The 13,824-nt window shown below is 38.1% G+C and overlaps 1 long non-coding RNA gene and 1 other non-coding gene across 3 annotated transcripts in view; one reads left to right on the forward strand and one right to left on the reverse strand.

Annotated features, from left to right (window-relative positions):
- LOC112482051 overlaps positions 1-13,824 on the forward strand; it is a 125,735-nt gene that overhangs the window by 79,916 nt on the left and 31,995 nt on the right. The window lies entirely within an intron of this gene.
- Positions 8,766-8,884, reverse strand: LOC112482093. Its single transcript, XR_003047197.1, has one exon. It is a non-coding gene; the product is annotated as a 5S ribosomal RNA (ribosomal RNA).

A 13,824-nucleotide genomic window follows, 5' to 3' on the forward strand; every position in this document is an offset into this window, starting at 1 on the left:
TCTCACAAAGGTGAACTCAGATCCGTTGTACCAAGTACACGCTGCTTTCTATTTTTTGCTCCTCTACTTAAATTTTCAAAGACTCGAAAATAGCAGTTGCCATTTTTTTCACCGTGTTCTCTTCTGAAATATTTAATTCTTGGGCGGTTTAACACTGCGCTGCCCAAGGATTAACTTCCATTTTTCAAGAGAGTCTATTAGCCGAGAGAGGCAGAAAATGTATTTCGCTGAGCGGCAGAGACGCGAGCGGGCGAAGACGGGCGGCCCGCAGTTTGGCCTTTATGAAGCTGCTGGCCCGTCGGCAAAGCCGGGACCGGCTCTCTTTATTAAACACATACTGATTTTTAAAAAGCCAAGTTTCCCTGCAAAGGCCAATTTTAAGGGGATTAATGCTCAGTGAATAATGCATCAGCGAAACAACGACAACAGTCATACTTAATTGGAAGAGGCAAAACCAACTGCGGTGCAGTGCACACATCCCCTTCTTAGATGCGAAGCAAGTTCTAGAAGGCTCCGTGGGTCTTAAAGCAATTGGAAGGTGCGGCTAGCTCCCAGGTCACCAGCCGGAATGATGACAGTCAGAAAAACCATGGGCTGCCACTGTTTCCCTAATTGTCTGTTTCTTAACAAAGGCTGGAAAAGTGGGGGCGGAGATAAACATGAGATGAAAGTTTTGGTGATTTCTCCCTTTGTTTTTGAAGGCCCTAATCAGAAACTTCATTTTTCTTCTTAATTAAGTCAGATGATGCTGATCTTAGGTGACTCCTACGAGTTTCTGCTTGAATCTGTCCCTGACCTTCATTTCCTACTCCCCTGGGGCCAGGGCCTAAAAAGTTTGAAGTTATCCTCCCAGAGGCCGCTGTCTCCAACGGCCTTTGGTGGATGGCTGTGATGGTTTTAGTGCCTGCCTTCCAGTATTTTCCCCTTCCTTCCTGCTCCGTTCAGCAAACTATGTCATTTAGTTTGGGGAGGATCCGTTTTTTTGGTTCTTTGACCACAAGGTCAGAATTCACCCAGTGGTAGCAAGAGAAAGGGCTGCTTTCTCCCTTGATCCTAATTTGCTTGAATTTTAAAAGAAAATTGTCTAAGCTGTGATCTTAGACATGTTCTCACCAGGTCAGAGTGGGAAAGTAATTTTGAGCGATTAACGGCAAGGCTGATTTTCCCAAGTCTGGACTGGGTAGTGATGAACTGCTAACCCTTATCAACTATCATTTGCTTTTTATTCTTGAAAAAGAAAATGAAAAGGGTGGGGGGGAGTGTCTCTAAAAATTAAAAAGAAACCATTAAGATCAATTTTAGCACGTTTCCCAGCCTGCAGCTGGTTCCCAGGAGACACAGAGGACACTTCCTGTTTTCCGCTTTGCCCCAGGGTCACTGAGTCATAACCCTTCCGGGAAGGCTGACCTCAGGCTCCCGTGTTCTCAGCTCCCTATGGTCCCCAAGTTTGTAGTAAACTCAGGGCCAGGCACAGGGTGGAGGGGTGTGGAGAGCACCTCTGATCTATAGTATCTAGAGTTTGGGGGGCTCAAACCTTGCTGTCCATTAGAATTACCTGGGGCCATGCTTTTAGAAATCTTCTTCCCAGACTGGCCCCACATCCAGTAAATTGAGTCTCTGGGGGAGGGACCCAGGCACTGGTGCTTTTCCAAACAGCCCACGTGCATCCATTGTGCAGCCAGGTTTGAGAACCACTGACCTCAGACAGCCTTAAAAGAAGGTTTCATTCAGAACTGTACCTGCCCGCATCCTAGTCCCCACTTACTTAGTAGACTCTCGAGGTTTTCCATTCTTTCCTCATTGATTTTTTTTTTTTTTGACACGCTTCACATCGCAGCTCCACTTGCCCTCCACAGCTGGCACAACCTTTAATAGTCATGTTTCTCACCAAGAAAATGGTTTAACGCTTTAAGCCTTATGTGACCTTATTGCCTTTGTCCAACTTAGTTCATCTGCTGGCTTTTAATAATGGTAAGAAAGACCTCACGGTTCAAAGGAAGTTTGTCGTACTTCACCAGGTATATTTTTTTAAAAAGCAAGGATGCGTTTGGGCTTCGTTTTGTAAAGGATTATAATTTTTATTTTAAAATTAAAGATGCCTTGGAGGCCCGAAGATTCCTTTTGTTCTAGAATTCTCCCAGCAGCATTTCTTTAGAAAGTGAGGTAAGCTCTTCCACAACTCGGATGTTAGATCTCTAAATCACGACAGTAGGTCTTTAGTAAAAATATCTGCCATTTTTTTTTAAATTTACATTTAAGGAGAAGAACAGGTGTAAAGTCGAGGTGTCGGAGGAAGCGGGAAGAACAAAGTGAAACAGCCATCATTGCAATCAGACATTCCTTCTTTATAAGACTATAACAAATAATCTGTTTCATTTCCCAGCAGCATGCCTTCTAGAACACACAAAAGCACGGTGTGATGGGAGGCTGAAATCTCTTGTTCAGGTTCTGACTCATCGGCTGTCTAAACATGAGAAATTAGGTATAATATTTCATTTCTTAGGATTGTTTTTATACTGCCTACCTCATGGGGCTATTATGTGGTTTCAAAGAAATGTAGGTGAAGGCACCCTGAAAAGCCTAGAGCGCGCGATGATATCATGTAAAATTAAGGTGTTATTAAGGTTTCACTGTCTGCTTTGGCCTTTTCATGCATGGGTACAAGGTCGCCCTAATAGAGGCTCATGCAAGCCACAATCTACTAGAAGAACTGAGTTAAAAGGGAAATAAATTCTATAACAGGTGCTTTTGCCTTACCGGCAAAGGGAGTTTACATCACCACCTGCACAGGGCAATTAATTGGTAAAAGACCACTATCGCTTAAGACAATGCTTTAAAAACGACCCACGCTAAGCTTCATGACGGAAAGGCAGGGGAATTGGGAAGAGAGACGGATTCTCAAGTAGGTAGATTTTATTTATAAAATGTGTGAAGTTATTTTAAGAATTTAAGAATTTTTAAAGCTACCTGGACTTGTTTCATGTGTAACATTCGTTTTCCACCCCGAGGTTGACCCGTGTCTACACAGGGCGATTCCACGGTGGCCCGGCTGCTGCCGTCACTCACCCACTGCCACGTGCTTGTGCCTCAAGAGTCCGTCACTTGCTGTCTTTCGGGACAACAGAATGAAGACATGAGGCGCATTCCCTTATATGCTTTTCTCAGGATAAGCATCTATTATAGTTTCTAAAAAGTATCGAGATGGGGACAACCCTCTTTTAGAGTGGTGGAGGTGGATATGAGCAAAGAACGTAGCCTTTTAATCAGTATTTCTGCATTGTTTATAAGATGCACCTTACTCCCTTCTAACTTTGTCTCTCTCCATCTCTGTCCCGTCTCTGGAAATCATTGCTGTTCATCATGTAGTGTTTACGTTTTCAGACATTCACCATTTACAATCACGTGCCTTTAGGAACAAAAACCAAAAACGAGTCTCCGTTATATAAATATTCATCCACTTTCCACATATTAATTGAGCACCTGCCATGGGCAGGGTACTAAGAATTGGTAAAGTTCCTGATTTCAGAGAGTTTATATTCTAATCTTTTGTAACTTAAAAAACAAAACAAACAAACAAAAAAAAAACCTTTTTGTTTCAAAATAACTATAGATTCACCATAAGTTGCAAAGATAGCACAGAGACGTTCTGTGCATCCTTTATCCAATCCCTACCCCCCACGGCCCATGGTTACATCTTACGTAACTATAGTACATTATCAAAACCAGTCATGCAGAATCTACATACATCACCACAGTCGAGATGCAGAACGATTCATTACCACAAAGACCTTCATGTCACCCCTTCAATCATACCCCCCACTTCCCTTCACCATCTCTAACCCCTGGCAACCACTAACCTGTTCTCTACCATTATAATTTTGTCATTTTGAGAACATTCTAGAAGTGGAGTTATATAGTATGTGACCTTTTCTGATTGGCTTTTTAACTCAGCATAATACCCTTGAGATCCATCCAAGTCGTTGTATCAATAGTTTTTTTCCTTTTTATTGTGAAGCGTATTTCACGATATGGGATGTACGTAGTTTAACCATTTACCTATGGAAGAGGATACCTTGGTTGTTTCCAGTTTGGGGCTATTACAAGTATTAAAGCTGCTATGAATAATTGTGTAAAACATAAGTTTTCATTTTTCTGGGACAAACGCCCAGGAGTACAGTTGCTGGGTCATACAGCAAGTGCATGTTTATTTTTTGAAGAAACTGCCAAACTGTTTTCCAGAGTAGCCGTACCATTTACATTCTCAAAGGCAATGTAGGATTTTTCTACATCCTCTCCAGCACCTTGTGCTGTCACTATTTTTAATTTTTATCTGTTCTAACAGGCGTGTAGTGATATCTCATCCTTCATGGTCTCAATTTGCATTTCTTTAATGGATAGTTGTGTCAAACATCTTTTCGTGTGTTTATTTGCTATCGATATGTCCTCTCCAGTGACATGTCTGTCCGTTCATTGTCTTGCCCCCATTTTCAAAATGGAGTGTTCGCTATTTTAACATCGAATTTAGAGAGTTCCTTGTATACTTTAGATAATAATCCTTTGTGGGATTTATGACTTCCAGATATTTTCTTTCAGTCTGGACAGCAAAAAGTTTTATTAAAATTTAATTATCACTTTTTTTTCTTTATGGCATCATGATATATCTAAGGATTCTTTCCTAACCCCAGATCCTAAAGATATTCTATATTTTTCCTAAGTTTTATAGTTTCACATTTAAGACTGTCTTTCATTTTGAGTTAATTTTTATATGAACTTGAGGGATTTTTTCTCTTTTTTTGCCTACGAGTATGCAGGGTTGTTCTAGCACTCTTTGATGAAAAGGCTATCCTTCCTCCACTGTATTATTTGTAAACATTTGTCAAAAGTCAGTTGGGCAGTAATGTGGAATTATTTCTGAGTTCTCTATTCTTTCCATTAACCTGTGTGTCTCTCCTTCTGCCAATGCCACACGGTCTTGGTTACTATATCTCTATAAAGTTTTGAAATCGATTGATTCCTCTTACGTTATTGGTTTGTTTTTTTTCAAAATTGTTTTAGCTATTCTAATACCTGTCTTTACATAAAAATTTTAGGATAATCTTGTCTGTATCTACAAAATAGAAGGATTTAGTTAAGAATCATGTTAAACCTGTATCTATGTAAGCAGAATTAACATCTTTACTCTGTTGAGTTTTCAGATTTATGAACACAGCTGTCACTCCACTTATTTAGATCTTTGATTTCTCTCATTAGCATTTTGTGGTGTTTAGCATCCAAGTTCTCTGCAAGTGTTTTTTAGATTTACATATATTTCTCTTTGTTTTCTGAGCAGTTGTAAATGGCATTGTATTTTTTTTAATTTGACATTCATGTTGTTCCTCGCTAGCATATAAAAATACAACCGATTTCTGTGCGTTTATTATATTGATCTAGTATTCTGTGACCTTGGCGAAGTTTCTTACAAGTTCTAGTTGTTTGTTTTCATTTTGTTTAGATTCATTGGGATTTTCTACATAAGCTCACATTATCTACAAATAGAGACAGTTTTATTTCTTCCTGTTCATTCTTTATTCATTTTATTTCTTATCGTACTGGCTAGAAGTTTCAGTACTATGTTGAACAGAAGTAGTGAAAGCAGACACCCTTGCCTTGTCCTATTTTATAGGGAAAGTATTCACCATGAACTGTAATATTAACTGTACAGCAATCTGTAGACACTTTTATCAAGTTGAGGAAGTTGCCCTCTACTATTTTTCTGAGTGTATATCATGAATGGGTATCGAATTTTTTCAAATGCTTTTTTATGCATTAATTGATATGATTATGTAATTTTCTTCTTTAGCCTGTTAATGTGGTAGATTACATTGATATTGAATTTTGAACCAGCTTCCATCTCTAGAATAAACTCCACTTGGGCATGGTGTATAATTTCTCTTATATATTTCTGAATTCTATTTGCTAATGCCTTGTTAAGGAGTTTCACATCTATTTTTATGAAAGATATTGATCTGTAATTTTCTTTTTATACTGTCCCTGTTTGGTTTTGGTATTAGGATAATAGTAGCTTTATAAGATAAGCTGAGAAGTGTTTATTCCTCTTCTATTGATTGGAAGAGGATGTATCCAATTGGTATTAATTCTTTGGTGGAATTCTCTTAGGAAACCATGTGGCTCAGGAGATTTCTGGGAGATTTTAAATTACAAAATCAATTTCCTTAATACTTATAGGGCTAGTCACATTATCAATTTCCTATTGAGCGAGTTTGTGGTACTTTGTGTTTTTTGAGAAATTGGTCCATTTCATCTATGTTGTCAAATTTGTGTAGAATTGTTCACAGAAATCTCTTATTCTTTTGATGTCTTGGAGGTGTGTAGTGATAGTCTCTGTTTTAATTCATAATATTGATAATTTATGTGTTCTTTTTTGCTTTGTCTGTCTTGCTAGAGATTTGGTGATTTTCCTGATCTTTTCAAAGATCCAAATTTTTATCTTCTTTATTGTTCTATTTTCAATTTCTCTGGTTTCTGATCTTTATTATATCCTTTTTTTCTCCTTGCTTTGGATATATTTTGTTCTTCTCTCTCTAGGTTCTTTAAGTAGGAGCTTAGATTATTATTACTTGGGACTTTTCCTCCTTTCTAAAATAAGCTGTTTCTCCTTTCTAAAATTTAGTATGATAAATTTTCCTCTTAGCTCTGCTTTAGCTATGTGTCACAGATTTTGATATGTTGTATTTTCATGTTAATTCAGTTCTATATATTTTCTTTCCTTTGAGACTTCCGCTTTCAGCTATGGATCACTTAGAAATCTTTAGTTTCCAAGTGTTTGGAGAATTTTCATTTATTTTTTTTTCTGTTATTTATTTCTAGTTTGACTTCATTGTAGTCAGAGACATACTATGTATGGTTTGATTTTTTTTTTTTTTTTTAGTTTGTTGAAGTTTGGCTCTAGATATTCATTCTTTGTATATGTCCTATGGGGACTCGAAAAGAATGTGTATACTGCTATCATCATGTGAAGTGTTCTTTAAATATTGATTCGATCCTGTTGATCAATGATGTCGTTGATGTTCTCTGTATCCTTGCTGATTTTTTGTCTAGTTTTTATATCAACTTTTGAGATAGGGATGTTGAAGTCTCCAGCTAGAATTGTGGATTTTCCTCTTTCTCCCTTCAGTGCTATCATTTTTGTTTCTCATGTTTGCAGCTCCATTGTTTGGTGTACATGTATTCAAGATTTGCTGTGTTTTCTTGATTGATCCTTCTATCATTACATAATATCTGTCTCTGTCTCTGGTAATTTTATTCGCTATGAAGCCTACTTTATCTTATATCAACATAGCCACTTCTCTCTTTTGATTAATGATTATATATCTTTTCCCATCCTTTTATCTTTGTCATTATATTTGAAAGGAGTTTCCTGTAGACAGCAGATAGTGGGATAGTGTTTTTTATCCACTCAATCTCTGACTTTTAATTGGTGTATTTAGATCATGCACATTTAATATATTTGATATGTTAGCACGTGAGTCGGCCATTTTAGTTTTCTTTTCTGTTTATACACGTTCTTTTCATTTCTGGTTTCTTTTTCCTGTCGTCCTTTGGGTTACTCGAACATTTTTTTAGAATTCCATTTTGATTTATCTGTAGTGGTTTCAAGTGTGTCTCTGTATATATTTTTAGTGGTTTGTCTAGGTATTACATTCTAAGTATGTATGTATGTAAATGTGTGTGCATATGTACATGTATATACATGTGTAATTTATCAGAGTCTATTAGTATCAACATTTTACCAGTTTAAATGAAGTATAAGAAAATCTTACTTGCCTTTACATCCTTTTACCCTCTTCTGCTTATAATTGTCTTAAATATTTCCTCACCTACCTTTAGAACCACATCAGTGTTATAATTTTGTTTCAACCGTCAAATATCATGTAGAAAATTCAACAGAGAGAGACAATATATTGTATGTACCCATATTCTTACTCTTTCCATTTTTTTTCCTCCCTCCCGATATTCTAAGGTTCCTTTTTTAATTTCCTTTGTGTTTAGAGAACTACCTTTATCCATTCTTCTAGGATTGGCCGTCTGATAACAACTTCTCTTAGTTTTCCTTCATCTGAGAATTTTTTGATTCACCCTTCATTCCTGAAGAATATTTCCACTGGGTATAGAATTTGAGGCTGACAAATTTTTGAAAAGCATTTGAAAAATGTTATGCTACTTTCTTCTCAGCCTCTCTGGTTTCGCATGAAAAATCTGCTGTTATTCTCATTTCCCTTATAAGCGTCATTTCTATATTTATGCTTTCAAGATTTCTAAATATAATTTTCAGGTGCTTGATGTGTCTTGGTATGGATTTCTTCAGATTATCCCATTTGGGATTCACTCTGCCTCTTAAATCTATAAATTTATGTCTTTTGCCAAAATTTGGGGAGTTGTCAGCTGTTATTTCTTTGAGTGCTTCTTCAGCCTTGCCTTCTTCCTCCCTTCCTTCCAGGGCTTTGAAGACATGACTGTTAGCTAGATCTCTGTTATAACACAGGTTCCTGTTTATCTTTTTTTCCAGTTTATTTTCTCTCTGTTGTTCAGATTGGGTAATTTCTATTGTTCTGTATTCAAGTTCATTCATTCTTTCCTTTCCTCTATACCATTCATTCTGCACCACCACCCCTTTTTTTTAGGCAAGACAACCCTTGGTTGACCTCACAGATTGCAAGGACCTTGTCAGCTTACAATCTCTTATTATTTTTTTTTTAATTTTTTTATGCCTACAGCACCTGGTCTTCCTAGGTGGTCTCCCATCCAGGTACTAACCAGGCCCAACCCTGCTTAGCTTCTGAGGTCAGATGAGATCAGGCTTGTTCAGAGTGGCATGGCCATAGACTCATTCTGCTTTTGATCCCATCCACTGAGTTTTCTATTTCAGTTAATGTATTACGCAGTTCTAAAATTTCCATTTAGTTCTTCTTTATGTCTCTATTTGCTGAGAGTTTTTTTCACTTGTTTCATGACTGTTCCTAATTCCTCATTAAAGCATTTTTGTGGCTACTTTAAAATATTTGCCGGATAATTCTAACATCTCTGTTATCTCAATGTCGGCATCTCTCGATTGTCTTTATTTATTCGAGATTTTTCTGCTTCTCAGTATGCGTGACTTTATATCGAAATCTGGACATTTGGGGTGTTATGAGACTCTGAAATTTATTTCTGGTTTAGGTGGCTTTCTCTAACACTGCTCCAGCAGAAGAAGAGATGGCACTGCCTTGTTATTGTGGGTGCAGAAGTTAAGATCCTTCCTTCAGTCTCTGTCGACACTTAAGGGCAAGAGGAGTTCTTCATTATTCCTTGGCAAGAGTGGGAGTTTCAGCTCCACACTAAGCTTCATACCACCCTGGCTGGGAAGGGCATGAGTGTCTCATTGCTGCTATACATGTGGTCTGCACTGACACCTCAGTTTGGGGGTGTGGCTTGCCTCATTACTACTGTTGAAAGTCCTGACTCTCTACTAGGCCTCCCCTTGACACCATGGAGGAATGGGTATACTTCATTACTACTGGGTGATGGTGAAAGTTCAGGCTCCCTACTCAACGTTCTCTGACTCTACTCTTACAGGGATGGGAGTGGGTTATACTGAGGTTCCTGTTACAGCCTGGCAAGGGTGAAAGTCTAGTTTTCCCACCTGTCTGTGCCCATTGGCATTTCCAGATTGCTGGCTTCTTCGCCTACAAGTCTGGGATATATGAGGCAAGTAGAAAAACCAGGAACCTCACCGCCATGTTATTCTTTGGAGCTCAAGGTCCCTAGCCTTTTTCCTTGTCTCCACTTTTCATCTCTCTATCTTTATGATGTGGCTATAGAACAAATAAAAATATCCTATATCTAGGAACCTTACCGAACAATTTTAGTGGTTCTAACCATTGTCAAGTTGATGGTATTGGACTGTGGAGGATGACAATCACATATTTTGAAAATAACTGCTTTCTCTCCCTTTCCCATATTTATACCTCACTTCATTTTCTAGTCACTGCCTTGTCTAGCACCACTGGTGTGGTATGGAATAGCAGTGACGATGACGGATATCCATTCCTCTCTCGCTTCTACTCTTTCAATGCCAAGTAGATTGTTTTGTAGGTTTCTGTTTATATCTTTTATCAATGTTTTCTCTGAGCTTCGCTTATTAAGAATTTTAATTAGGAAGGGTTGTACAGTTTTGTTAAATTCCTTTACCGAATTTATCAAGATGAGCATGTGTTTTTTTCCTCCTCTAATCTACTAATGAGTTGAATTATAGTGATAGATTTTTCTAATGTTGAGTCGGCCTCGCATTCATAGGATAAACTGTCCTCACGGTGTGTTATCCTTCTAAGAAACTTCTAATTTTGATTTGTTGTTATATTTCGTATATATTAATAAGATTGTGGTTCTAACCCCTGCCGCTCTGCACCAAACTGATGACTTCTTGTAGATGATGCATATGTTCTCCGGTGCTGCTTTAGTCCACTCCCATGGTCACTGTCTTAAATTAATGCTAAATCTCCTATTAAATAGTTCTTCTTTTTAAATGTCCTACCTGGCTTTTGTGGGCGTTTTAAGTTGTCGAACTCTGGTTTGTACTTTGCTATCTTTATGCCATCCTGTCCAATTGTGGTATCTAGGTTATGTTGGCTTTGTAGACTAAATTGACAATCCTTACATATTTTCTATGTTCAGTAGCAGTCTAGCAAACAAATTCATACATACTTTAAACTTCAAAGGTTGTTAAATGTAAAAAAAAATGCGATTAGTAAAACCATCTGGGCCTGGGACTTGCTTGATGGGGGTTGGAGGTGGGGGCGTCTGTGACTACATTTTCAATTTTATTTTCCTGTAATTACTGGTCTTTTCAGGTTTTCTGCCTCTTACTGACTCATTTTAGTCATTTATATGTTCCTAGAAAATTATTTTATTTTTATGTTAATTTATCAGAATTTGCATATATTCTCTAAAATTGTTGAAATCAAATCCAAGTCTGTAGTTATATCCTCTTTTATTCTGAATTTTGGTTTTTTTTTTTTATCAGACTCTTCTCTTTTATTGGTATTTAAACATCTTTTGGTTTTAATGATCAAACTGACTTGTTTTTCTATTTCATCAGCCCTCTTATCTTTGATTCTCTTTCTTTTACTTTGTTTAGTGCTTTTAAAAAATTTTTTCTAGAGGTCATTGCTTAGTACATTTTCAATCTTAGTTGTTTTCCAAATGTATTTTAAATTTGGAGTCCCTCTTTGATGCACCCTGTAGATTTCGAACTGAGTGCTCTCATTAACCTTCTTTTCTATATGGTCTCTAATTTCAGCTTTGATTTTCTTTTATAAATTACTCTTGGGCTAGAGTTCCAAGAGACCTGTAGTATTCATCTTTTGAAGATTTTATGGAGGTTTAATTCGTGGCCAAATACTTGGTCAGATTTTTTTAAGTGTTACATGGAAATGGAAACATGTTTTCTGCTAGTTGGGAACTGAATTTAAATATGAAATTCATCTAGCTTGATGATGGTCTATTCAAATCATCTGTATTCTTAACCTGTTCTTTTGTCTACTTGACTGTCAATTTCTGAGACAGATGGGCTAAGGTTTCCCACTATGCTCATGGATTTAATAGTTTCTGCTTGCATTTCTAACACTTGTTACATAGTTCCATGCTGTGTTCTTCAGTGAAAAAGGTTTGTGACTATTATTATCTTCTAGATTGTATCTTTAATCCATAGAAAATATTCCCTTACTTTTGGCCTTGAATTCTACTTCTGAGTGTTATTAATAGTGTATTTTTTTGCTTCCTTTTTGATAACACTTATTAGGTTTATCTCCAGTCATTCTATTCCGTGTCATTTTAAGTTTTTTTGTAAATATCCAGCTCAGTTCTGCATATTTCCCATCTGCATGTCTATATTTTAATAGGAGAATTAAACTATTTGTATTTATTATAAATATTGATATGTTCGGACTTATCCCGGCCATTTATTTTCATTTTCTTCTTAACATATTCCTCCCCACAAGACAAACTTCCAAGGACTCATTCTTGTTCTCTGATTGCTTTGTTTTCACAATAGCCTATTCTTGTTTAATCAATGCAGCATCGCTCTGAAGAGAGCAGGTGTGTGTGTGTCTGTCTGTAAGTTCTGTTCTCCGCAGTGGAGTCCAGTTCAGGTTATTTTTCTCTACTGTGCAAATGATTTCCTCAAATGTCTCATAACCCTTGCTTGTCCACTCATATATTAAAATGTAGAAATGTGTGGATCGGTGCTGGCAGGTGTTGTGTTTCCTCGGCAATCATATGCCTTGGTTTCCACTGCAGCTCCCTCTTCTGAATGAGAGGGATAGCTAAGAGCCACGTGTCAGTTAGTGGGTGATGCGACAGCAGCTTTCCCTTCAGGGTGCCTGGGAAAAGAACAGCCAGGCCAGCTGAGGACTACTCCAGGGGCCCCCGTAGGGAAGCTATGCCCCGAGGTGGAACGGTTTCCCACAGCTCCCCACTGAGAAGAGCTGTGTTTCTCTCTTCTTCTCCTTACCCCGATTCTATCTGCTGAAGTACCCTGCGCTCTTCTCTGTTTTTTTTTTTTTGGTTGGTTGGTTGGTTTTGGGGGGTTTTTTTGTTTGTTTTTTTTGTTGGTGTTGTTGTTTTAAGCGAGGCAACCCTTAGTTGACCTCACAGATTGCAAGGACCTTGTCAGCTTACAATCCCTTATTTTTTACGCCTACAGCATCTGGTCTTCCTAGGTGGTCTCCCATCCAAGTACTAACCAGGCCCAACCCTGCTTAGCTTCCAAGATCAGACACTCTCCTAATGTTCTCTAAGAGTGACTCATGGCACACTGTGTCCAGCCTTCTGCCCGCTGGGGCAAGGGGCAGAAACAGTTGGTTCAGGAATATGGAGACAACTTGTAACCAGTTTTCCTCACAGGTGCCCCTGTGGTCTGCCCTCTCTCCAGATTCAAAGTTTTTTCAGGACACCATTGGGAAGACTCCTTGACCTCCGCCAAACTTCTCACTGGGCTAGTTTTGGATAGCAATTTTTACCCATTCTAGTTTTTCTGTCAACCTGCCTTCTGTCTTCCAGAAATCCATCACTATTGCTGGAGCAATTAATGGTGCTCTTTTGATGCTATTAAGGATTTGTTTTCTTTCTTGGTGAGAGGAAGAAAACATATGTGCTTGGTCTGCCACCTTGAACCAGAAGTCTGGAAGAGGGTTTAGGATGCCCGAACAGGTAGCTTTCTGAAAACAGACCAGACCACTGTTTTATTGAAAATTTCTTTCTATAAATAAATCCAAAAGAGACATCCCTCCTTTTCCTGTCCAAGAAAGTCAAAGAAAATGTAAGATTATGAGGAGTGTGTGTCTACAGCTAGAAGGAAGTAGTACACACTGCTGCCCAACAGAGGCTGGGTGTCGGGTTGTGTTTGTATCGGCAGCATTGGTCATGGACACTAGCTCCTCTATTAAAATGTAACTATTAGCAAATGAAATTAAATACTTCAGTTGCTTAGTAACTAATCCAATCTGAGAAAGAAGCAAAAATAGAATACATAAATTTAGAACTTTTAGGCCACGTGCCAAGCAAAATATTCTTGCTCGTATCCTTTTGATCGCCTGTCACTTGAATGGAAGAAAGGGTGTGATAGTGTCAAACAGGCAACATTTGATTTGTGCTGACATTGCTAAAAGTGAACACCCCTTGATGGCTAAACACTATGAGAGGTAGGTGGGCTTCTCGAGGACCTCTAGCCACACCAGCCCCCAAAATGACCAACTAGGGGCAAGACCAAGAAGAAGCTCTGATTAACAA

This window comes from Pteropus alecto, unplaced genomic scaffold (assembly GCF_000325575.1).
Source record: "Pteropus alecto unplaced genomic scaffold, ASM32557v1 scaffold156, whole genome shotgun sequence".
Lineage (NCBI taxonomy): Eukaryota > Metazoa > Chordata > Mammalia > Chiroptera > Pteropodidae > Pteropus > Pteropus alecto.